This window comes from Symphalangus syndactylus, chromosome 1, assembly GCF_028878055.3.
Source record: "Symphalangus syndactylus isolate Jambi chromosome 1, NHGRI_mSymSyn1-v2.1_pri, whole genome shotgun sequence".
Lineage (NCBI taxonomy): Eukaryota > Metazoa > Chordata > Mammalia > Primates > Hylobatidae > Symphalangus > Symphalangus syndactylus.
The window spans coordinates 139,293,133-139,320,081 of NC_072423.2; the positions used below are offsets into that span (position 1 = coordinate 139,293,133).

The 26,949-nt window shown below is 38.1% G+C and overlaps 1 protein-coding gene across 5 annotated transcripts in view; it reads left to right on the forward strand.

The window, feature by feature from the left end:
- ZNF385D (zinc finger protein 385D) overlaps positions 1-26,949 on the forward strand; it is a 776,796-nt gene that overhangs the window by 454,130 nt on the left and 295,717 nt on the right. Inside the window, exon 1 of one of the 5 annotated variants that reach the window (XM_055286017.2) lies at positions 23,726-23,804. The exons of the other annotated variants lie outside the window; for them this stretch is intronic. The gene's annotated coding sequence lies outside the window, so the exon portion shown is untranslated. Of the gene's footprint in view, positions 1-23,725; positions 23,805-26,949 lie in introns of those variants that run through there. 5 annotated transcript variants of the gene reach the window in all.

Below are 26,949 nucleotides of genomic sequence, written 5' to 3' on the forward strand. Positions count from 1 at the left end.
TGCATAAAATTAATGACTTGTGCTTGGAAAAATAATTCATAAATTAAGTTTAAAAAAGAGGCAAAAAGTTAGAAAACAGTATTTACAACACCAATGTCAGAAACATGGCTAATTTCATTCATTAACAAAGAGCTTATAAGAATCAATAAAGAAAGATAAACAACTAAGAAAAATTGATGAAGAATATGAGCAAACATTGACAAGCTTATTCTAAAGTTTCTATGGAGAGGCAAAAGACCTAGATAGCCAACATAATATGGAAGGAGGACAAAGTTGAAGGACTGACACTACCCTATTTCAGAGCTTACTATAAAGCTACAATAATCAAGATATTATGGTATTGGTGAAAGAATAAACAATAGGTCAATAGAACAGAAGAGAAAGTTCAGAAATAGACTGACGTAAAGATAAGCAACTGGTCTTTGACAAAAGATCAAAGAAAATATAACGGAAAAGTCTTTTCAAAAAATGGTGCTGACACCAATGGACATCCACTTGAAAAAAAAATGAATTTAGACAAAGACCTTATACTCTTCACAAAAAGTAATTCAAAATGGATCACAGACATAAATGTAAAATGTAAAACTATAAAACTCCCAGAAAGTTACACAGAAGAAAATCTAGAGGACCTTGGATTTGGTGATGACTTTTTAGATGCAATGCCAAGCCATGATCCACGAAAGAAGGAATTGATAAGCTGGACTTCATCAAAATTGTGAACATTCTGCTGTGAAAGACACTATAAAGAGAGTAAGAGTCAAGCCACAGACAGGGAGAAAATGTTTGCAAAAAATATTTCTGATAAAGGACTGTCATCCAAAATATACAGAGAACTCTTCAAGGTCAAGAATAAGAAAACAAACAACCTGATTAAAAAGTGGGCCAAAGACTTTAACAGATACTTCACCAAAGAAGATATACAGATAGAAAATAGGCATATGAAAAGGTGTTCCACATCATGTATCATTAGAGAAATGCAAATTAAAACAACAATGAGATATTAGTACACACCTATCATAATAGTCAAAATCCAGAACATTGACAACACCAAATGCTGGCTAGAGTTTGGAGCAACAGGAACTCTCATTCATTGCTGCTGAGAATACAAAACACCACAGGCACTTTAGAAGACAGTTTGGCAGTTTCTTACAAAACTAAACTTCTTTTTACCGTATGATTCAGGAATCATCTTTCTCGGTATTTACCCCAAAGAAACTGAGAACTTGAGTCTACACCAAAACCTGAACATGGCCGGGCACGGTGGCTCATGCCTGTAATCCCAGCACTTTGAGAGGCCGAGGCGGGTGGATCGCCTGAGGTCAGGAGTTCCAGACCAGCCTGGCCAACATGGTGAAACCCCGTCTCTACTAAAAATACAAAAAAATTAGCTGGGTTTGGTGGCGGGCGCCTGTAATCCCAGCTACTCGGGAGGCTGAGGCAGGAGAATCACTTGAACCTGGGAGATGGAGGTTGCAGTGAGATCGTACCTGGACAACAAAGAGCAAAACTGTCTCAAAAAAAAAAAAAAAAAAAAAAGAAAAACGAAAAAAAGAATAAAACCCTGAACAACAGCTTTATTCATAAGTGCCAAAACTTGGAAGCAACTAAGATGCTCTTCAGTAGGTAAATGGATTAACTGTGGTATATCTACATGCTATATTATTAAGCACTAAAAATAAATGAACAACCAAGTGATGAAAAGGCATGGTGGGACATTAAATGCATATTAGCAAGTGAAAGAATCCAATCTGAAAAGCCTACATGGCTACATACTGTATTGTTCCAACTACATTTGACCCTTGAATGACGTGAGTTTGAACTGTGTGGGTTCATTTATGTGTGGCTTTTTTTCTATCAAATTCGTATTCAAAATACAGTATTAGTGGGATTGCCAGGGGTTATAGTAGGACAAGGGATTAATAGGTAGAACACAGAGGATTTTTAGCACAATGAAACTATTCTGTATGTTACTGTAATGAGGGATATGACATTACACATTTGTCCAAACCTACATAATGTACAACACCAAGAGTGAACCTTAATGTTAATGTACTCCATAAACTCTGGGTAGTTGTGACATGTTAATGTAGGTTCATCAGTTGAAACAAATATACCACTGTGGTGGAGGATGTTGGTAACGGGACAGGCTATGAGTGTGTGAAGGCAGTGGGTATATGGGAACTCTGTACTTTCCCATGCAGTATGGCTGTGAACCTAAAAGTGCTCTAAAAAATAAAGTCTATTAAAAAAAGAAAATGAATAAACACCTTATATATAAAGAAATATGTATTGCCAATGAAAATGCACTTAACTTCATAATACCAAAATGTAAATAAAAAGAATATATCTAGTCCTTCACTTAAGGGATTGGTAAATGTTTCAGAATTGAACAAATGTTTAAATGTTGGGTGTGGGAAGGGCCATTCTTAAATACAAACATGTGAAGGGAATACATTTTTGCAAACTCTGCACAAAGTGACTTGATCATATTTAAATATGTATATATATTTTACAGCGTGTACTCTTTGCCCTAATAAGCTTTTTAATAGGAATATACTGTATATTCCCAAAAGGTTACTTAGACATATCATTAAAGATATTAATGCAATGTTAGTTTTTAAAGCACAAACTGGAAACAACAAAAGTGAGCCTCAGTAGGAAAAGCATTAAGTAAAATTGTGATGCATCCAAAATGCTGGAATAGGGGGCAGCCATGAACAAAATAACCATATCTGTATTTTGTGATGTGGGAAAAAAATCTACACTATAACAGCGAATAATGAAAGTAAGGCCCAATAGGATAAAAAGAATCCTTTAGGGAGAAAAAATTTAAGAAGACTTTTTGATAGCTACACTACTATAAGCAAGTACATTTCTAAAAAGAAAGATAAGAACTCATGAGCAGTCGTTAAACTTGGAAGCAGGAATTACACTTTTTTTCTTTTACATCATTTTGTACAGATAGAATGTGCCACTGGGTCAGGGGTTTAGATCTCCTTTTTTCACTGCTCTATCGTTAGCATTAGGCAGTGCCTGACACTTAGTAGATCCTCTAAACTGTATGTGGAATTATTGGGTTTTTTTTCTCATCAAGGGTTAGTTATCTGGCAATGGATTATGAATCATTGTTTTGTTCGGTTGTTTGGATATCTCTGCATTTAGAAGGATAATAAATGTATTCGTTTAAAATGGCTTAAATATGTGCAAACGCTTCCCACATAGTTCTTTCGCCCAGACAATGTTGGAGAGCATAGTTGGGCATCATCTTTTCCCCTTTGGGGAGCTGTGTCCGATTCCAGGTCAGATGTTTGTGGTTAAGGCTCATCTGTGTTTTTAGGTTGCAGACTTTTCAGAGTCATTGCTGGTATAATGCTGAGAAATGATTTTGATCCTATGTTCTGTGGTCAGGTTGTCCAGTTTCACTCCCACTTCCTGTGCCTATTAGGTGAAAGACCGTGGTCAAATCTCTGGATGTGTGTGTCTGTTTCTTCGTAAGGTTGTTCTTAAATGAGATAATGTGTATAGTTTGTATAATCCAATGTTAGTTGCACTAGGAAAACAGAGTTAGATGGTAGCATTCTATTATTTAGCAGGGAGTGTTGTAGTAATTAAAAGATAAGTGAGTGAAGGAAGAATGAATAAATGGATGAATGAAGTCCATGCATTGTGAAAGCAGGTCTGGAGTAGGCTGCTCCTGCATTCCAGCAGGAGGGAATTTAATAAAAAGTCATTTGGTGATTTATTTCAAACAGGGTATACAATTAATCCCTTTCTAGGTACAAGGAGCTGAATTAGAACTGTAGGCCTAGTTTCTGGCAGATATCCTGAGTGGATGTCATCCCCCTGGGTTATTAAGGTATTCTCTCTTTTTTGCCCTAGCTTTCCGGGCTTTTGCTGTCTTTCTAAACCTCTCATTTTCGTTTTGAGCCAGATTTTCCACCTAGTCAATTGACAGCCCAATTCAAGATTAGATTCTGAGAGATTACAGAAACCCAGTCTAGTAAGTCACTGGGTGGGCCCAAACCTTATCTTTAAAGTACCTTGTGGGGAGAGAGAAACCTCAATTCTAGTGGAGTTCCTCAGAGTTGATAAGATTGCCGAAGTCCTTAAGTCACACTGCCTTCCACTGCATGTAGAAATAACAGTTTTATCTTTGAAGACAGTGGAGTGGGAAGATAATCCATTTTCACTCTGGGTTATAAAATAAACGTTGCTTCTTAATCTTAAAATAGCTTGAATGAGGGCCTTTTAGCCAATGACTAGCAAATCAATATTTAAAGAAATATGCCTAAATAAGCAAATTGATTTTAGGGTTTTATTGTTTTTAAAATTTTCATTGCTTATATGTCTTTATACCTCAAGGCGTAAGGAATACTTGAATACTTGTAACTTTGATTTTTGCCGTCAGTAACATCAGAATGGTAGAAGACATCTTGCTCACCCTTCCTTAATCTTTGCCAAACAGAGTGGCTCAGCATGAAATGAAATAAGATTTTTATTTCTGTACTCAGAATACAGGCATTACAGAACAATAGTTAAGGGCATAGACAGTGAAGACATTTAAATATCTTACTAGTAGGTTCCTTGCATATGTGCTGAATTCTGCCATGCTCCAAACACTGTTCTAGACACTAGAGGTGAATCAGTGAACAAAACAAAGAAAGATACCTGTACTCAAAGAATTTACATTTTCTTAGGAAGAGCCAGTTATTACAGAAAAATATAATTAATACATGAAGTATACAAAATGTTTGAATATAATAAGTGCCATGACTGCAAAACTGTGTAGGTGTGAGCCGGCTCGCAGGAGTGGGCCTCATTAGGAAGGTAATATTTGAACCAAGATTTGAATAAGTTGAATCTCCTCTGCCCCTCACTAGCTGGGTACACTGGGGAAGCACCTGACCACACTTTCTCACCTGTAAAGTGGCAAAAATACATACCTTGTTTTGCTGCTGTAAGAATTAACTGCACTAACCTTGGAAAAGCAACCGATATATAGTAGGTTCTCAGACAGTTGTAGGGTTTGTATTGCTTATTTTATCATCACAAATTCAGGTGTTCTCAACTTTTGTTTCAAAAAGGTAAGTAAAGCAGTTTTTAAATTGAATGCCTTGATTTCTTTAAAAGTGGATATGTGTCCTGCGATGGTGTCACACAGGTCTTGAATCTCTGTGTTCTGGTAAAACGTTGGATTCTGTTTTTCCATAACCTAAGTCTGGTAGATAAAATGCCACCATATTTGTTATACTTGTTGGGTGGACATCTGCATTTATTATTATTATTATTATACTTTAAGTTCTGGGATACATGGGCAGAACGTGCAGTTTTGTTACATCGGTATACACATGACATGGTGGTTTGCTGCACCCATCAACTTGTCACTTACATTAGGTATTTCTCCTAATGCCATCCCTCTCCTAGCTCCCCACCACCTGACACGCCACGTTGTGTGATGGTCACCTCCCTGTGTCCATGTGTTCTCATTGTTCAACTCCCACTTATGAGTGACAACATGCGGTGTTTGGTTTTCTCTTCCTGTGTTAGTTTGATGAGAATGATGGTTTCCAGCTTCATCCATGTCCCAGCAAAGGACATGAACTCATTGTTTTTTAGGCTGCATAGTATTCCATGGTGTATATGTGCCACATTTTCTTTATCTAGTCTATCACTGATGGACATTTGGGTTGGTTCCAAGTCTTTGCTATTGTGAATAGTGCCGCAATAAACATATGTGTGCTTGTGTCTTTATAGTTGAATGATTTATAATCCCTGGGGTATATACTCAATAATGGGATTGCTGGATCAAATGGTATTTCTGGTTCTAGATCCTTGAGGAATTGTCACACTGTCGTCCACAATGGTTGAACTAATTTACACTCCCACCAACAGCATAAAAGTGTTCCTATTTCTCCACATCCTCTCCAACATCTGTTGTTTCCTGACTTTTCAATGACTGCCATTCTAACTGGCGTGAGATGGTATCTCATTGTGGTTTTGATTTGCGTTTCTCTAATGACCAGTGATGAGCATTTTTTCATATGTTTGTTGGCTGCATAAATGTCTCCTTTTGAGAAGTGTCTGTTCATATCCTTTGCCCATTTTTGATGGGGTTGTTTGTTTTTTTCTTGTAGATTTGTTCAAGTTCTTTGTAGATTCTGGATATTAGCCTTTTGTCAGATGGATAGATTGCAAAAATTTTCTCCCATTCTGTAGGTTGCCTGTTCCCTCTGATGCTAGTTTCTTTTGCTGTGCAGAAGGTCTTTAGTTTAATTAGATACCATTTGACAATTTTGGCTTTTGTTGCCATGGCTTTTGGTGTTTTGGACATAAATTCTTTGCCCATGCCTATGTCCTGAATGGTATTGTATAGGTTTTCTTCTAGAATTTTTATGGTTTTAGGTCTTATGTTTAAGTATTTAGTCCATTTTTGGGTTCATTTTTGTATAAGGTGTAAGAAAGGGGTCCAGTTTCAGTTTTCTGCATATAGCTAGCCAGCTTTCCCATCACCACTTATTAAATAGGGAATCCTTTTCCCATTGCTTCTTTGTGTCAAGTTTGTCAAAGATCAGATGGCTGTAGATTTGTGGTTTTATTTCTGAGGCCTCTGTTCTGTTCCATCAGTCTATATATCTCTTTTGGTACCAGTACTATGCTGTTTTGGTTACTATAGCCTTGTAGTATAGTTTGAAGTCAGGTAGGGTAATGCCTCCAGCTTTGTTCTTTTTGCTTAGAATTGTCTTGGCTATGCGGGCTCTTTTTTGGTTCCATATGAAGTTTAAAGCGGTTTTCTCATATTCTATGAAGAAGGTCAATGGTAGCCTGATGGGGATAACGTTAACTCTATAAATTACTTCGGGCAGTATAGATATTTCCACGATATTGATTCTTCCTATCCATGAGCATGCAGATTTTTTCCATTTGTTTTCATCCTCTATTTCCTTGATCAGTGGTTTGTAGTTCTTGAAGAGGTCCTTCATATCCCTTGTAAGTTGTATTCTTAGAATTAGGTATTTTATTATCTTAATAGCAATTGTAAATGAGAGTTCAATCATGATTTGGCTCTCTGTTTGTTATTGGTGTACAGGATGCTTGTGATTTTTGCACATTGATTTTGTATCCTGAGATTTTGCTAAAGTTGTTTATCAGCTTAAGGAGATTTGGGGCTGAGATGATGGAGTTTTCTAAATATACAATCATGTCATCTGCAAACAGAGATAATTTGACTTCCTCTTTTCCTATTTGAGTTCCCTTTATTTCTTTCTCCTGGCTGATTACCCTGGCCAGAACTTCCAATATTGTGTTGAATAGGAGTGGTGAGAGAAGACATCCTTGTCTTATGCTGGTTTTCAAAGGGAATGCTTCTAGTTTTTGCCCATTCGGTATGATATTGGCTGTGGGTTTATCATAGATAGCTCTTATTATTTTGAGATATATTCCATTGATATCTAGTTTATTGAGAGTTTTTAGCATGAAGGGGTGTTGAATTTTGTCAAAGGTCTTTTCTGCATCTATTGAGATAATCATGTGGTTTTTGTCATTGGCTCTGTTTATGTGATGGATTACCTATATTGATTTGTGTATGTTGAACCAGCCTTGCCTCCCAGGTATGAAGCCGACTTGATCGTGGTGGATAAACTTTTTGATGTGCTGCTGGATTCAGTTTGCCAGTATTTTATTGAGGATTTTCACATTAATGTTCATCAGGGATATTGGCCTGAAATTTTTTTTGTTATGTCTCTGCCAGGTTTTGGTGTCAGGATGATGCTGGCCTCATAAAATGAGTTCAGGAGGATTCTGTCTTTTTCCATTGCTTGGAATAGTTTCAGAAGGAATGGTACCAGCTCCTGTTTGTACCTCTGGTAGAATTCAGCTGTCAATTTGTCTGGTCCTGGACTTTCTTTGGTTGGTAGGCTATTAATTATTGCATAAATTTCAGAACTTGTTATTGATCTATTCAGAGATTCGACTTCTTCCTGGTTTAGACTTGGGTGGGTGTATGTGCCCAGGAATTTATCCATTTATTCTAGATTTTCTGGTTTATTTGTGTAGAAGTGTTTATACTATTCTCTGATGGTAGTTTGCATTTCTTTGGGATCAGTTGTGATATTCCCTGTATCATTTTTTTTGTGTCTATTTGTTTCTTCTCTCTTTTCTTCTTTATTATTCTGGCTAGCAGTCTATCTATTTTGTTGATCTTTTCAAAAAACCAGCTCCTGGATTCATTGATTTTTTGGAAGGGTTTTTCGTGTCTCTGTCTCCTTCAGTTCTGCTCTGATCTTAGTTATTGTTCGCCTTCTGCTAGCTTTTGAATTTGTTTGTTCTTGCTTCTCTAGTTCTTTTAATTGTGATGTTAGGGTGTTGATTTTAGATCTTTCCTGCTTTTTCTTGTGGGCATCTCGTGCTATAAATTTCCCTCTACACACTGCTTTAAGTGTGTCCCAGAGATTCTGGTACGTTGTGTCTTTGTTCTCATTGGTTTCAAAGAACATCTTTTTTTCTGCCCTCATTTTGTTATTTACCCAGTAGTCATTCAGGACCATGTTGTTCAGTTTCCATGTAATTGTCCAGTTTTAAGTGAGTTTCTTAACCCTGAGTACTAATTTGGTTGCACTGTGGTCTGAGAGACTGTTTGTTATTGTTTCCGTTCTTTTGCATTTGCTAAGGGGTGTTTTACTTCCAATTATGTGGTCAACTTTAGAATAAGTGTGATGTGGTGCTGAGAAGAGTGTATATTCTGTTGATTTGGGATGGAAAGTTCTGTAGATGTCTATTAGGTCTGCTTGGTCCAGAGCTGAGTTCAAGTCCTGAATATCCTTGTTAATTTTCTGTCTCGTTGATCTGTCTAATATTGACAATGGGGTGTTAAATTCTCCCACTAACATTGTATGGGAGTCTAAGTTTCTTTGTAAGTCTCTAAGGACTTGCTTTATGAATCTGGGTGCTCCCGTCTTGGGTGCATATATATTTAGTATAGTTAGCTCTTCTTGTTGCACTGATCCCGTTACCCTTATGTAATGCCCTTCTTTGTCTCTTTTGATCTTTGTTGGTTTAAAGTCTGTTTTATCAGACATTAGGATGGCAACTCCTGCTTTTTTTTTTTTTTTTTTTTTTTTTTTTGCTTTCCATTTGCTTGGTAAATATTCATTCATCCCTTTATTTTGAGCCCGTGTGTGTCTTTGCATGTGAGATGGGTCTCCTGAATACAGCACATTGATGGGTCTTGACTTTATCCAATTTGCCATCCTGTGTCTTTTAATTCCCAATTAAGAACAGGGGCATTTAGCCCTGTTACATTTAAGGTTAATATTGTTATGTGTGAATTTGAGCCTGTCTTTATGATGCTAGCTGGTTATTTTGCCCATTAGTTGATGCAGTTCCTTCGTAGTGTCGATGGTCTTTACAATTTGGCATGTTTTTGCAGTGGCTGGTACTGGATGCTCCTTTCTATGGGTCGTGCTTCCTTCAGGAGCTCTTTTAAGGCAGGCATGGTGGTGACAAAATCTCTCAGCTTTTGCTTGTCTGTAAAGGATTTTATTTCTCCTTCGCTCATGAAGCTTAGTTTGGCTGGATATGAAATTCTAGCTTGAACATTCTTTTCTTTAAGAATGTTGAATATTGGCCCCCCACTCTCTTCTGGTTTGTAGGATTTTTGCAGAGAGATCCACTGTTAGTCTGATGGGCTTCCCTTTGTGGGTAACCCGACCTTTCTCTCTGGCTGCCCTTAACATTTTTTCCTTCATTTCCACCGTGGTAAATCTGACGATTATGTGTGTTGGGGTTGCTCTTCTCCAGGAGTATCTTTGTGGTGTTCTCTGTATTTCCTGAATTTGAATGTTGGCCTGCCTTGCTAGATTGAGGAAGTTCTCCTGGATAATATCCTGAAGAGTGTTTTATAACTTGGTTCCATTCTCCCTGTCACTTTCAAGCACATCAATCAAGTGTAGATTTGGTCTTTTCACATAGTCCCATATTTCTTGGAGGCTTTGTTCATTGCTTCTTACTCTTTTTTCTCTAATCTTGTCTTCTTGCTTTATTTCATTAAATTGATCTTCAATCTCTGATATCCTTTCTTTCTCTTGATCAATTCGGCTGTTGATACTTGTGTATGCTTCACGAAGTTCTCATGCTGTGTTTTTCAGCTCCTTCAGGTCATTTATGTTCTTCTCTAAACTGGTTATTCTAGTTAGCAATTCATTTAACCTTTTTTCAGGGTTCTTTGCTTCCTTATGTTGGGTTAGAACATGCTCCTTTAGCTCTAAGGAGTTTGTTATTACCCACCTTCTGAACCCTACTTCTGTCAATTCGTCAAACTCATTCTCCATCCAGTTTTGTTTCCTTGCTGGCGAGGAGTTGTAATCCTTTGGAGGAGAAGAGGTGTTCTGGTTTTTGGAATTTTCACCCTTTTTGTGCTGGTTTCTCCCCATCTTTGTCGATTTATCTACCTTTGGTCTTTGATGTTGGTGACCTTTGGATGGAGTCTCTGAATGGACACGTCCTTCCTTTCTGTTTGTTAGTTTTCCTTTGTTTTTTACCCTTTATAATATTGGGGAAACTGCCTGGGACCTAACATGAGCAGGCTCAGCTCTGAGGCATCAAGACTGGAAGGAAGCATATGGCTGGGTGACAAATAAGTGAGCTAGGACTGAAAGTGCTTTATCTGAGCCAGGGAACTAACTGAGGACAACCAGGTCATAGACCCAACATCCAAAAGTAGTACAAGCTCACAGAGGTATGAGGAATGAAGGAGAAGACAGAAAAATCTGGTGGATACAACCACATATACTGTAGATACACTGTAGAAGGCAATCAGGGTCACTTGCAAGTTCTAGGACTTTTGTTCAGTGCCAGCAGGCTTCAAAATTGGTTTGAAACATGGAGAAGAGGATCTGATCTCCTTTGTAAGGAAGTTGGCAAAAGAATCTAGGTCATATGGGGGAAGAATTCAGAGAGAATGTGAGGTGTGAGACATGGAATGTTCATGGGTCTGAAGATGCTGCTTTTTGAGGAAAAGCAACACTGAATATCAGAGGCCACTGTGGCACCCATGCCTTATCACTGGCCCACCTGGGAGCACAACCAAATTACAAGTTCCTCTAGCAGGAGGAGCCTAGACTCCTGAGAAGCAGGCCTGGGCCCGATTTGTGGGTGTCATTGCATTTCTTGGCCATGAGAAGAGCAAGGGAAACAAGACCTAAGCACTAGATAGTTACAAGCTTTGGTGGTTTTCAAGAGCAAAGGGGAGATGACGAGAGAGGAAGAGGGATAGATACAAACATCCTACAAAATGTCTATTGTTCACACAGTGGTGCTGAAGGAAAAGGTTTTATTCAGAGCTGCTTGCTATTTTACTCAACCACAGGAAAGGGAAATGCTATTATAAAGCAGGCCTGCCTTTGTGGAGGCTGCCATTGACTTACTTTACTTGTCCCCTTTGGGACTGAGCACCACCCCTGCTGCCCTGCTATGTGTTTGCAAATATCTCTCTCTTTTTTTTTTTTTTTTTGAGATAGAGTCTCACTCTGTCTCCAAGGTTGGAGTGCAGTGGCAGGATCTTGACTCACTGCAGCCTCCACCTCCCGAGTTCAAGTGATTCTCCTGCCTCAGCCTCCTGAGTAGCTGGGACTATAGGCACACGCCACCATGCCCAGTTAATTTTGTGTATTTTTAGTAGGGATGGGGTTTCGCCATTTTGGCCAGGCGGGTCTTGAACTCCTGACCTCAGGTGATCCACCCGCCTCAGCCTCCCAAAGTGCTGGGAATACAGGCGTGAGCCACCACGCCTGGCCGCAAATATCTCTTTAAGATAGGATAGTATTACAGTTCTGACTTAAAATGTGAGGCTTGGCTCCAGACTCCATGATGATGTTTATAAAATAAAGTGGAGAGGCTGTGTGGATTTATAAATGCATCTTTTCCATAAAGTATAGTATTTCACGTGCATAACTGAAAATATTCTGAAATGATATTACTATCATTGCTAAGGGATTTAGGAATCAAAAATATTTTAAAGTAAATTAGGTAGCCTACCAAATAGGATTTTCTTGTCCTCATTTTGATTATTAAATCTCAAAGAAACTCAAAGCAAAAAAAAAGTTACTTTTTATATTTAAAGATAGGGATTTTCCTCTGTTTGTGTGGAGTCTTTTTTAGGATCTGCCAAATGTTGTTGCTGTCTTCTCTGGACTATTTCTTTTTATAACCATGGGAAGGCTATTTTAGACCACCGAGAGACACAGCCTGTCTAAAGATTTTAGTTGCCTTTTCTTCATATCAAATGAAATGTCCGTCATTATTCTTATCTCACCCACTCTGCTTCAGCGTTCTACCTGAAGGCAGGAATCTTAAATGGGCTGACTGGTCCTAAGTCTTGGAACATACAGAGTAAGCCCTGACGCTGGCTGAAACCTTTTAGGGGACTCATAGACAACTAATATAGCAATGGAGGGGGCAAAGTCATTATGCCCCTTTCTAAGGATATAAACCACAAGAGTATGTTTTCAAATAAACTTTGTCTGGTAGAAAAAAGAAAAAAAAAGCCTGTTACAACTTTCTTTTGATAATCCTTTTGAAGGATATGTTTTTAAAAAATTAAATAGAAGAAATTCTAAGCAAAGCATGTCATTTAGCACATCGGCATATACTATTTATCTCCCTGCTCCGTTATCAAGTTAATCTTACGAGAAAAAGGTACAAATAATTGCGTGGTTGCAATCATGGACTTTTTGTCACCATATGGAAATCTTTCTGAGAACCTCCTTTTTCTTCCCAAACCCCACTACTACCCTAAAATAGAAGGTCTTTCAATTAAATGCCAGAGGACTCATGGGGCAAACATATTGTTAACATAGCCAATCAGAAATATGTGCTAAATTTATAGCTACACAGAAAGAAAAAGACCTTGATGACTTCTCCAAGTCACTCTTCTCAAACTGGAATTTGCAGCAGAATCACTCAGAGAGCTATTGAAACACAGATTGCTGGGCCTCACTCCCAGAGCTTTTGGCTTCGGATTCAGTACATCTGAGATAGGGCCTGAGAATTGGCATTTTTTGAGACAGGGTCTTGTTCTGTTGCCCAGGCTCCAGTGCAGTGGCACAGTCATAGCTCACTGAAGCCCCGAACTCCTGAGCTCAAGTGATCTTCTCATCTCAGCCTCCTGAGTAACTGGGAGGACAGATGTATACCACCACTCCTGGATAACATTTAAATTTTTGTAGAGACTAGGGTCTCACGATGTTGCCTTGGGCAAGGCTGCCTTGGGCCCAGGCTGGTTTAGAACTTCTGGGCCCAAGGCATCCTCCTGCCTCAGCTTCCCAAAGTACTGGGAGTTGGGTCACTGCACCTGGCCAGATTGTGCATTTCTAACAAGTTTCCAGGTGATAATGATGCTGCTGGTCTAGGGACTATACTTAAGAATAGCTGTTCTAGGCCAGTGGCTCTCAGCCTTGGCTGCACATTTGAGTCACCTGAGGAAAGTTTTTGAAATTCCAATGCCCAGGCCATTCCCTCAACTAATTTAAATTAGATGATCTAGAGGTGAGAACTGGGCATTAGTATTTTTTCAAGATCCCATACTAGATGATTCTAGTGTGCAGCTAAGCTTCACAACCACTATTCTAGGTCTACTTTTCTTTCTCCTTATTTTTTAAATGAAAAAATATAGGCCAAGAGAAGTGAAATCATCTGAGGTCATACAGCTAGTTATGGGAGAGAGAGTTCTCCTGATTGTCTGTGTTGATGGCTGATGTACTATCTGGGTTCTTGTCTTCTTCGTTTAAAAGAATTTAAATAAGAAACACACAGCAAAAGAGAAGCAGCATAGAGTAATTTACTGCAAAGGAAAAAGAATATTTTGTAAGTTAGGTGCAGAATAGACATTATACCCTGACAGAGAGAGTTCGGGGCGGGCTGCTCCTAAGGATAGGACTGGCGCTGGACAGTCTTACATGATTATTCATGAGGGGGTGGAAAGAATAAGCATGTTTTGGGTGGTCCTCTGGGGGCGCAAGTACAGTAGCTATACGTGCTTGTTCATACATCATACGTCTCGTTAGCATCTTAAATCTCTACCCAGGGGTGTGGTTTTTTACTATTAAAATGAGCAAAGGATCAGTTTGAGGATCGGTAAAATTAAAGTGCGCATGCTCTCTGCAGAGGAAATTCCCTACTGGCGATACCTTTGCTTGAACGAGCTCAATTACAGTGCGAATGCTGAGGCTTATTGTGTGGGCTCTACAGTCGCCAGGGTTGCTGCATCCAGAGAACATGGTCAGTTCCTTGACTACCTATTCTGCCTCATCTGGACCAGGGCTCTTTAACTATATGACACTTCTTACCAGTATGTCTGGATTTAAAATTTAGTAACAAGTGCATAATGTGACCACCTGGGGTCTGATGCTGATTGAGGAGGTCTGGGGTGGTATCTGAGATTCTGCATTTCTGATAAGCCCCCGGGTTTTGCCCATACAGTTGGTTCACAGACTACTGAGTATCAAGGTTGAAATATACCTTTGCCTGGGCTTTGTCAGTATTGTATTTTAAATGCAAATGATAGAAGCCATGGGCCCAAATGCAAGATAATAGCTACTGCGAGGAAAATTAGCATATCTTGGGCACTGTATTAGACGAATTTGTAGCCACTTAAAATTTTAGAAGTTTTTGAATAATTTTTCTTCATTAATTATTTTGGGTTAGAATTTTGACAATTTTTAAATTTTTAACTCTTTGATGAAAATACAGTTTTAAGTTAAGAAAAAAGTAAAAATCGATTTGGAGACAAATAAACCCTACAATACTAATCATTTTTAAAATTGATTCGGTTGTGATTGTCAGTTTGGCCTGAACATTCTCCAATCAGGTTGAGAACCAAATACTTTAATCATTGTAGTTTTTATCTTTACAGATTTATATTTAGGAAAAGGTAGTACAGAAGTGTGGTCTTGATTTTGGCCTCTGGAATTTGAATGTCTGGGCTCAAGTCCAAGCTTTACCACTAACAAGCTATTTAGTTATTATTTAATTAATACTTAATCTTGATGAAGTTCCATTTTCTCATCTATAGAGATAATAGCACCTGCCTTGTAGGATTTTTGAGAGGATTAAATAGGATAATATGTGTAAAGTTCTTAGCAAATATCCGGGCACTTAGTAAGTGCTTAGATAAATACTGGCTTTCGTTGTTATCATACCTTGTTGGCTGGTGGCTACAGATGGCTGATTAATGTAGACACCGGTGGTTCCCAGAACTTAGTCTTCTGACTGGGCTTTCAGGAATGTCCCTGGAAGGGTTTCTCTGGAGACTGAGTAAGAACCATTCTTCATATCAACCCCAGGGGATCAAATTGCACAGTGGAGTCTGAGTAGGAACCATGGAAGGATTGATCAGGAGTAAATCTGGAAAAGCATTCCAAGTAGGCTCCCAGTGGGCTTGCCTAGAGGGTCCATATGGCTTACTTCTGAAATACATCATGTAGATTCATTTGTGGGAGACATATGCCAAGCAGTCCTGTTCACTTTTTATTTAGCCTAGTGATTTAAAAAGTGCAGTCCCAACACCAGCAACAACAGAATCACCTGGGGGCTTGATAGAAATAGAAACTCTCTGGTCCCTCCCCAGACTTACTGAATTTGAAACTTTGAGATGCAATTCACCAGTCTGTGTTTTAAGAAGCCCTCCTGATAGATCTGAGGCAGATGAGAATTTGAGAAGCTTTGCTACAGGAATGTATTAGTCCATTTTTATGCTGTTAATAAAGACATACCTGAGACTGGGTAATTTATAAAGCAAAAGAAGTTTAATGGACTCACAGTTACACACGTCTGGGAAGGCCTCACAATCATGGCAGAAGGTAAAAGGCACATTTTACAGGGCGGCAGACAAGAGACAATGAGAACGAAGTGAGAGGGGTTTCCTTTTATAAAACTATCAGATGTCATGAGACTTATTCACTAGCACAAGAACAGTATGGGGGAAACTGCCCCCCCCGATTCAGTTATCTCCCACTGGATCCCTCTACAACACGTGGGAATTATGAGAGCTACAATTTAATATGAGATCTGGGTGGGGACATAGTGAAACTATATCAAGTCATAAGCAATTCTAAAGGATTTTAACCAAAGGAGCGACATGATGAGGCTTTGTATTTTGGCAAGATTACATTGGCAGAACTATTAAGCATTGATTGCAATCTCTGTATCAAGGACCTCAGAGAGAAACAGAAAGTCATCACAAGGGATTTGAAAACCCCATGTGGGTTCCAAATACTGTCTGTAAGTTTGAAAATTTAAGAGAGGTTCAGAATATTCTCCTGTGCATATCTTTTCTGCTCCTCTTTGAATGTATTAAGTGATTTTATGATTTAAAAAGGAGAACTTAGTTAAAGGCATAACCGTGTTCACAAAAACTTTTGCTTTTTTTTTTCAGTCAGTGCCTACTCAGAAGTAACGATTCATACATTTATTCACCCAGTATTCAGTGAGAATTTGCTATGTGTCAGGAATTTTGTTGTTATTGTTATTGTTGTTGCCAGGTTGGAGTGCAGTGGCGCAATCTCGGCTCACTGCAACCTCCACCTCTCAGGTTCAAGCGATTCTCCTGCCTCAGCCTCCTGAGGAGCTGGGACTACAGGTGCACATCACCACACTACACCACATCACAGCTAATTTTTGTATTTTTAGTAGAGACGGGGTTTCACCATGTTGGCCAGGATAGTCTCGATCTCTTGACCTTGTGATCCACCCACCTCAGCCTCCCAAAGTCCTGGGATTACAGGTGTGAGCCACTGCACTGGCCTGGAAATTTTGTTAGGTGCTGAGGGCAGAGCAATGAACAAAACAAAACAACAACAACAACAACAACAAAAATTCTACCCTGATAGAACTTACATTTTAGTGGAGACATAACAAGATAAATAAGTAAACTGTTCTCTATGCCGTATGGAAATACATTTTTAAGTAGAAAAATAAAGAAGGGAAGGGTGAAGAGAAATAAGGGGTCAGGGAAGTTTTCAATGAAAAGGCAAACTCTAAGTAACATAATTAAGAAGGTGAGAAATCAAGCCAGGCACATATCTAGGCAAAACATCATCCCAGGCACAGGTTATTCATAGTCAGTGTGGAAGTCCTGAGGGAAAACTGTCTCTGGCATGTCAGAGAAATAGTACAGAGGCCAGCATGGGTGGAGGGACATGAGAGGAGCAGAGAGTTATAGGAGATGTGCTTCAAGAGATGAGAATCATAATGGTGGGGATCATCTAGGGAGATTAATAGAGTGATCCTATGGGGACTTTAGGATATTATAAGGCCTTTGTTGTTACTCAGAGTGAGATGGAAGGTATTGGCAGTTTCTGAGGAATAAATGAAAATGATCTGACATATGTGTGGCTACTGTGTTGGGAATAGCTTGAATATGGACAAGGGAGGAAACAAGGAAACCAGCTACAAAGCTATCAAAATATTTCAGGTGAGGCTCGATGGTGCCACGTACAAGAGTGGTGACATTGGAGGTGGTAAGAAGTGTGTACTTTGGGAAGTAGAGTGGACAGGATCTGCTGAGGGGTTGGGTGTGGGGTATTGAGATTGATTCAAAGTTTCAGGGTTATTCAGGGTTGTTCAAAGTTATTCAAAGTTGAATAACTAGATGGATAAAGCTGCCATTTCCTGAAATGAAGATGATTTTGAGAGAAACAGATTTGAAGGGTGAATAGCTGAAGTTTGGTTTTAGACATGCAAGGCTTTTAAAATACCTATCAGATCTTCACATGTAAATGCTGAGTGGGCAATTAGACGTATAGAGTCTGAAGTCTAGGGGAGAAGTCTAGACTAGAGATGCAAATGTAAGAGTTATTAGCAGACAGATAATATTTAAAACATGAGATTGGAAGAGATTGCCAAAGAAATTAGTATAGATAACATATAGATAGAAATTTGGTGAGTTATAAGGATGAAACACTATGGAAAACAGTATGTGGATTTCTGAAGAACTAAAACTAGAACTACCATTCGATCCAGCAATCCCACTACTGGGTGTCTACTCAAAGGAAAATAAAATCAATATATTAAAAAAAGCACCTGCACTCTTATGTTTCTTGCAGCACTATTCAAAATAGCAAAGATATAGAATCAGCCTAAGTATCCATCAATGGATGGTTAGATACAGAAAATGTGGTATACCTATACAATGGAATACTATTCAGCCATAAAAAAGCAATGGAATTATGGCTCTTGTAGCAACTTGGATGGAACTGGAGGTCATTGTCTCAAGTGAAACTAGGCAGACACAGAAAGACAAATATCACATGGTCTCACCCATACGTGGGTGCGAAAAAAAAAGGTGAACACCATTGGTATAGAGAATGGAATGATAGACAAGGGAAACTTGAAAGAGTAATGGGGTGAGAGGAGAGTGAATGAGGAAAAAATACTTAATGAGTACAATGTACATTATTCAGGTGATGGATACCCTGAAAGTCTTGAATTGGCCACTATGCATGTAACAAAATTGCACTTGTACCCATAAATGTATATACATTTTAGAACTACATTATCCATTGCAAAAAAATAGCAAATATGTGGGATGAACAAGTGGAAAGATTTAAAATACAACCTGAAAACTATAATTAATAATCGTGTATTATATTCAGAAATTTTGCTAAATGAGTAGATTATGGCTGTTCTTGCCAAGGGTGTCGGGGGGAGGGTAACTATGTGAGATGACGTATACATTCATTTGTTACATTCTAGTAACCATTTTAATATGCATGTGTGTCTTATAATATGCTATATATCATAAACATACACAGTGAAATTTATTTTTTTAAAAAGAGAGAGTAGGAACAGGGATTTTGGAGACAGAAATTATAGATAACCCTCTCATGGCGCTTTGCTGTAAAGGGAAGGTGAGAATGAAGTGTTAGCTGGAGATGGATATGAGATCAGGAAAATTGCTTTGCTTGTTTTTGTTTTTGAAGATTGGAGAAATAATACATGTTGGGAAATTAATACGACACAGTAAGGAGGAAAATCTTATGATGCAAACGAGAAAGAGAGGAGTAAAAGAGTGACGTCTGTGTTCAAGCTTCAGGGCAGGAATCAAGAGGAGAGATTGGCCTTAGCTTGGAATATTGTTCATCCATAAAAAGTGGGAGTGGTAGAGTAGGTAGGCACAGATAAGAATATGGGAATTTATGATACTTATCTTCTGTTGTTTCCATTCTTTAGTGAGGCTCAGAAGTGAGCATTTAGTGAGTCTTTAGTGAGGCGCAGAAGTGGATGGAGAAAGAGGTGTTGGAGGTTTCATGAGAAAACTGAAACATAAAAGACTTATGAAATACTTAGTCTAGGGAAGCAGGAAAGTGAATGAATGTGCTCAGTAAGTGTCAGGAAAGGTATTTTGTTTACTGGACAGCAGGAAGGCCTGCCGGAAGGCTCACTTGTTGTTAATGATCATGGGTTTTAATTGAGAGCAGTCATTATGGGTGCAATTAATATCTTCTCTCACCAAATCAGCTGTATGGGTGAAGGCAGGAGTAGGCAAAGATTTAAATTTAAGCAGAATTTCGTTTAGCCAAGGGAGCAAAGAACCAATAAAGTGTTAGAGGGTTGAGGATGTGTGCATGGGTGTTATTATATTGATTGACCAAAGGCTTAAGCTGGGTAGAGAAAAGATCAGTAACAGGGTGAAGGGCTGAAAAGGTGGTAGGATCCATAGACTTTGGGTCTCAGGGTTGAAAGACTGAGCTGGTGTAATAGAAGAGTGACATGTAAACTTTAAAAAGGGTAATGTGTGAAGAATAGGATGTTTGAAACTGAGATTCTAGTAAAGTTGCGGTTATTGCTGATGACAAAATGCAGTCTCTGACTGTGGGACTGAGTGGTATGCGTAGGGTAGAAGACAAGATTTTTGGAGAAGAGGAGGCTAAGGATCAGGTACTCCAATGAACTGGACATATGGACTATGAGTATATCAAAATCACTAAAAATTATGTCAGCTGTAGTGTAGGAGACAGTGATAGGGATCCAAGTGCTATAACCATCAAAAAGAGAGTAGCCCCAGGTCAGCAATGACAGTGGCAGTGGAAGGTAGTGAGTGTTCAGAGGATATAAAATTTGAAGCTAGGAGAGAGAAAGAGGGAAGGAGACCAGCCTGGAGATGGTGATGAAGAGCACTTAGAATGTATACCCCACCTCTATGCCCAGTGGTATCAGGAGGGTGGAAGAGAAAACAGACACCACATGACAGATTACAGGGGGTGCAGTGCCCTCAGCACCAAGACAGTGAAAAGAAACATCATTGAAGAAGATTGCAGAGCACTCAAGTTTGGGCTCTCAATTTACTTCTGCTATGGACAAACGCAGGTCTGCAGATGGGCAGTCTTCTTTTTATAGTTTGGAACTTCCCTTGTACACTGCTGACTCTTCTTGTTCTCTGTACTTCCTTTGAGGTCGGTGAGTAGGTATTCCTAACTCCACGTGTGTGGGTGTGCCCTTGGCTTCTGACGATGGAAACAGAGGAGCCATCTTAATTTTAGTGCATAGGGTATTCTCTTGGCTTTCTTCATCAGTGGCTCCAAGGATGGCCAAGTTGGCATAGTGGGCAAGTGAAAGAAAAGTATTTTTACATTGAAGAGTGATTCTTATGTCCAAAAAAGTGGCACCACTGGCAAGTTGGAAATAGTGTTTGTGCATGTGTATTTGTGTGTGTGATGGGTTGAGACTGAAAGCCTTAAAGCCAGTTAGGAGTCTGTTGCAATATTTCAGGGGATAAATGGAGAAGGAATTAATTCACTGACAGTAAAGGCAGAAAACTTATGGTAGATTTAAGAAATAAATTACTCTTGATAGAGTAGAGAAAACTATATTTGCTTAGAGTAGATAAAGGCAAACAACAGGTTTTATGTATTCAGACAATAGTAAAAACCCGTTTCCAAGGACTTATATATTTGCAAACGGGGATATTCTTCATAGAAACGATTCTCATTTCTTTCTGCATGAAACTTTCACGTTAGAAATCAATATATATAGATAGTGAAATTTCTCAAGTCATCGTACAGCGGTGTTACAAGTAACAGACTTTTTTTTTTTAAAGTTTACTTTTGTATTATTTAAAATAAATTTTATAATGGCTTAAACCCCTTGAAGGTATACAAAGATGTTACAGATTGTAGAAACATTGTTTGTTCAAATGTGGGGATGGGAGTGACATTCCCCATAATGAAGTAAGAGAAGAGACTGTGAGTTCAACCAGCCCATGGGCTATGCTAGGGTGAGTGGGGGAGGTGTTCACTGGAGAACAAGGAATGCAAGGCACCTGGCTTAAATGGGCAGAGATCCTGCTCTGTAACATGGGTCTCAGATTCCTACCATGATGCCTTAGAAGTAGACGTGTACAATGGAGAGAGAGAAGGATTGCAGAGATACATAATGGTTTTCAAGAAGGAAGGATGTTTTAGGGCAGAAAGACCATAGTAAATGGAGGTGCAAAGGTGGGAAAGAGCAAGTTTGGGCAATCGTTACCTCACTGTTGCCATCGAGGGAAAGGGCTGTGGTGGTAGGTGGTAGCAGAAGACGCCAGAAATGGTGGGGGTACACCTTTTAAAAAGGTTTCAAATGCTTCACCAAGTAAATAATTAGAGAGTATTGTTAGAATCAGCTATAGGATATTACAGAAGATTATAATTAGCAAAGTGACAATTACATAATTGTATGTTTCTTAAGAAAGCAATTGTTTGGTCTATAATTCCATACTTGTATTCTGTAGGATTGTCACACCTAATGGTATGAAAAAGGTAAAAAAAATGGGTTACCAGATGGAATTCCTACCTCAGTCCATTTCCCTATATCTCAGAATTCTTTCTCACAGCTGTTGGAGGAAATAGGGCTTAGCATTAGATGTTGCTGTTTATTTCCTGTTAATATCTTTGGAGGTGCCTATATCAGTAAACATAAAAATAAACATCCAAATTACTTGGATGCATTTTAAAATTTGAAGAGGCAGAATGAATGAGTGTTTTTTGGGACGGGAGGTGTGGAATTTCTGTCTGTTTTCTCTGTGAGATAGCAACAGACTGCATGTCAATGATGTATGGGTTCTGAGGCTATCTGAACTGGATTACTTTTAACAGAATTGTCCTTTAATTACTGTCGTTTTTAAAACATGTGTTGAAGTGAGTGAGGTGAATCATTTCTAAATTTCTGAATGATTTCTCCAATCTTTACAAACTTATTAATATTAGAAATTTTGAAATCAATTTAGGGGAAAAAGATTATGTATTTAATTCATATAAAACTTTTAGAGAGATAAGGAAATTAAGACCTAGACAGATTTAAGTTGTTCAAAGACAAAAGTCACATTGCTATGATAGAGGAAGGAATGGGGAAAATCAGAGAGCATTTAGATTAGCAAAGTGATTTTATTATTATGGTCATGAGTGAGTGATGGCTGAATGCTAAGAAGAACTTCTTAACATCGGGACTGTGGATCAATTAATCAGCCTAGCTCATGTAGTAATGCATTCCCCCACCCTAGAAGTATTCAATGAGAGGTTACGTAACTCTTTGGAGGAAACATTACATGGAGATATTCAAGCATTCATGGTTCAAAGACCTTAAATATTGCTTCCAACACTAAAAGTATGTAGAATTATCATAGATCCCTTTTTGTCTGTGATTTAAGATATCTTGTCCCAAACATGCATAAGTATAAGTAAAAACAACTGAGCATCAAAGCTGAGAAAATGTGAGGACTGTAACATACTAATTTAAAATGTAGTACAGATTGGGCACTGCTCACCAATATGCATTATGGCATTGAATGATTCTCAGGTTATGGAGGATTATGAAAAAGACAAAAAGAAGCCAGTGCACCTTAAGGAATTTGGAAAAAGCCATACAGTTGAACTTTATAAAAAATAAATTGGGTTGTAGGAATTAGACAGGTAATCTTAACCATTTCACCCTACCCCAGTCTCACCAGATCATTAGGTCTTGCAGAGCCAATTTCTAAAAAAGCAAGTATCTATCTATTTATTTTTGTAAAAGTGTAAGTTACTCCTTTTGATCTCTAGTCCTATAAATTTTGACAAATGCATGCAGTCTATGTAACCACTACCACATCAATCAAAATATAAAACTGTTCCATTTTCTCCCCGAAACTCCTTCACGTCTTTTATTCTAAACCCTACCCGCATACCCAACTCCTGAAAGCGCTTGTCTGATTTCTGTTTCTGTAGTTTTACCTTTTCTTAAAGGTCATATAATTGAAGCCATGATAGAGTATGTAGTCTTTTGAAACTGGCTCATCTCAATCATCCTAAAGCCCTTGAGATTCATCCATGTTTTGTCTATCAATAACTTGTTCCTTTTTATTGCTAAGAAGAATTCCCTGTATGGATGTGCCGTAGCTTGTCAATCTGTTCACTTCATTGAAGGACAGTTTGTTTCCAGTTTTTGGTGATCATAAAAAGTGCACTGTATACATCTTCAAATGGGTTTCAGGTAAAGTTTTTACTTTTCTTGGGGAGACACCTAGGAGTGGGACAGCTAAGTCATATATTAAGTGTATATTTAATTTCATACAAAACTGGAAAACTATTGAATTTACTTTTACAGTAAATATTGAAAAAATATGTAGAGGCGTCCCTCTTATCCATGAGTTTTTTTCTGCTAAAACTAGTATGTGATGTTTTTCTCTTATAGTTTATGCAACCTTGAGGTGTTTAGTTCTAGTATCATTCAAGAGTCACTTCTATTGAAGACTTAGGAAATTGATGCTTTAAGAGTAGACAAGGAGACCAAAGAAAAAGGTGAGGTTTTTTTTTTTTGTTTTTTTGTTGTTGTTTTTTTGCTTGTTTGTTTGTTTTGTTTTTTTCATAGAAGCCTCAGGAGGTATAAAGTTACCTGAGAGAACCCCTGCTTCTGTTAAGAGTATGGTCAGTTAGCTTAGGGTTAGAGAGGCTTTCTGGAAACTCATGGGGACTAAATTATTAGTAAAAAGCAGGTACAGATAACTCTGGCTCAAAAAATGAGAAAGTCATTGAACGTTTGGAAGAAAGATTAGCATAGAAAACAAACAATATATCTGCCTTTGAGTACACTGCTTCATCAAAGCACAGTGAATTTGTGTGTATCATTGTTTCTGAAAGGACATGAGATCCTGAAGGAGATGGAAAATGGAAATAAACTTCATGGTATCCATTAATACTCATGTGAAATGTATAATGTATTACTGACAGCATCACATTTGTGGTTTGTGCATTTTATTTTAAGAAATATGAGAGGAAGTCTTGAGCCTGTGAGAGTTTTAATTACAACCTAAGTTCCAATCTACCCGTGTGTTCCTAAATCTCTCACTGTGGCTGCTTCTACCATGGAAGCTTTGGAAACAAACCTTTGCCTTTAAGGAGAAACTGCTTTATGATAGTTAAGTTTTAGTAAGGACGTTAAGATCAGTTTATTATTGTTGTTGTTAGTGTGTGTGTGTGTGTGTGTGTGCGCGCACACACACTTCGGATGCTTTAATTATTGGCTTAAACAAATTTAAAAAGGAAAAATAACCAACAAAGTCTACTGATGCAAATCTGTTGAAATTCTTAGACAACTAAATGTATTGCTTTTTGAAAGTCGATGACAAAATAAAAATATTAGAATGAGGGGAGAATCAAAAGCTGTAATAAAATAATTTTTAACATTGAATACAAAAAATCAGTGAAAACATAGAAAGTGGTAAGGAGTGAAAGCATCTTTTAAAATTTAGTAATGTAACAGAGTAACTTCAAATTTATTTCCACATTTTGAGACTTGGGTGAGGAATGTCCATGAGTCAGGAGAAGCCAATAAGTAGACTGGAACATTCAGGAATCATAAATTATAGGAGGAGGGAATAATAGTTCAGAGCAGTGGCATTAGGCAAGAGTAACTGAGTTTACCTGAGTTTAAATCCTATTTCTGCCACTTAAGAGCTGTGCCATCTTGGGTAAGTTACTTTACACTAGCTGAGAGCAAATAACACCACCCTTATTGTGTTACTCTAAGCGTTACATGAAATACTGCTTGCAAAGTTGCCAGCCCAGGGTCTAGAACATAGTAAGTTCTTAGCAGTTACTGCTGCTTCCCATTTGAGTAATAGTAGCTAAAATTAACCCAAAAAGACTGATTTCCTTTTACTTTGTTCCTTATAAGCACTAACAAATGTAAACTGATGCTTAGAATCTTTGACCTAATATTAGAACTTAGCTTGTCATGGAGATTTGGAGCAAAAAGGAAATGAAGATATCATTTCTAGCTGCTTCTTTGACAGATGAGGAAACTGAGTCACATAGAGATTGTTACTTTCCAAAGTCCTACATGCCTGTAGTACCGGACCCAGGACTAAAAATCCAGCTGTCTATTCCCAGCTCAGAGCTCCTTCCGCATCACCACTAAGTGACTTCAGGTCACTAAGCACAGATGCTCATGTATAATCCTGCTTACTCACTTCTCATTTTCTAAAATTTTAAAAGAACGGATCTTTCATCTTCTACCGTTTTTGTTTTTCCCATCTCTGAAGACCGATTAAGGGACTAGATATTACTAATGGGAAATATTAACCAAGACCATTAAAGAAACTGGTACATTCTCAAGTGATCTCACCTTCAGTAGAAATTTATGTCTATATTCAAATTGAGCATGCCCTTTCCAAATGCTGCCATCCCAGGGGAGCCCATTTCAGGTTTTGCTCGTATTAGCATATGCTGCTCTAATCTGCAACATTTTTTCTCCCTAGAGCATTTATGGGTTTAAACATTTTCTATATGTAGAGGTCTTTCATTCCCTTTCAAGGTTCTAACAAAGAAGCACTTGCTTTATGTGATTAAAGGAGCTATCAGGATGGGGATTCTGTCTAAAATTTGATCTGCATTGACAATTGCTCCGAATTTTAAGCCTCCTGGTAATGATCCTAACATTTCAAAGTTAAATGGTGCTTACTGCACCATGAAATATAAATGAAAGCTTGACTTCCTACTGTACCAAAGGACTGTAAACAATCCCACACCTGTGCACAATTTATAGTAAATCAAGCATTCTGAATATCATTTCATGTTGAATATTTTAAGTGCCTTTAATAAAGATGATGTGATTTGTAAGCCATATAATGAAGCCAATCTAAATATGAGTTATTAAAAAAGAATAATAACTATTTAACTAAGCATCTCTTTCTCCTGGTAATGTGATTCATTTCATCAGCTTGCTCAATTAAAAAAAAATAACAAATATTCTTGGCAAGTAAAGCCCACTCAAATTTGAATCACATCTGAGTTTTATTAAAGGTAAACTAGTGAAAGCCTTTGAACTTTAACTTCATCAAGCTTTTCAAATTGTCCCTGTAGATATATCTACGCATACAGAGGGATGCAGGCTAAGGCAGCCACTTGAAGAAGGAGGAAGAAAATAATCTGTCCTTTTCCTAAACCCGATTTGTCTCTGTGATTAGAATTTGTCTAATCTATTATCTGTCTATCTATCTATCTATCTATCTATCTATCTATCATCTATTATCTTTGTGTCTATTTATCTATCTAAATGCTGCTCTCTCAGAAGTGGAATGTTAGGTGATGTGGTACTCTGTTACCTTAACAGATGCCTTCATGTACATGGTGCATGCAAAGTAATAGGTTTCTGGGTATTGGTCTTAACTATAATTGACTCTTTTCTACCTAAGAAGATTAATAATGGCAATAAACCATCGTGGCCCATGATCACTTCTGATGGTAGCATTATAAAGTAGACATGAGTTTGAGAACATGTTTCTCAAGCCCCAGTTTCTGCCTCTAGTTAAGGGGCCAGCTACAACTTAGGAAAAACTCTTAGAATTTTCACTTTTGTCTCTTCAAATCGTAAGTATGCTACAACTTGTGCAAATTAATTCCTCTCATCACTGGTTTTTACCAAAAGATGTACTTTTTTTTGGAG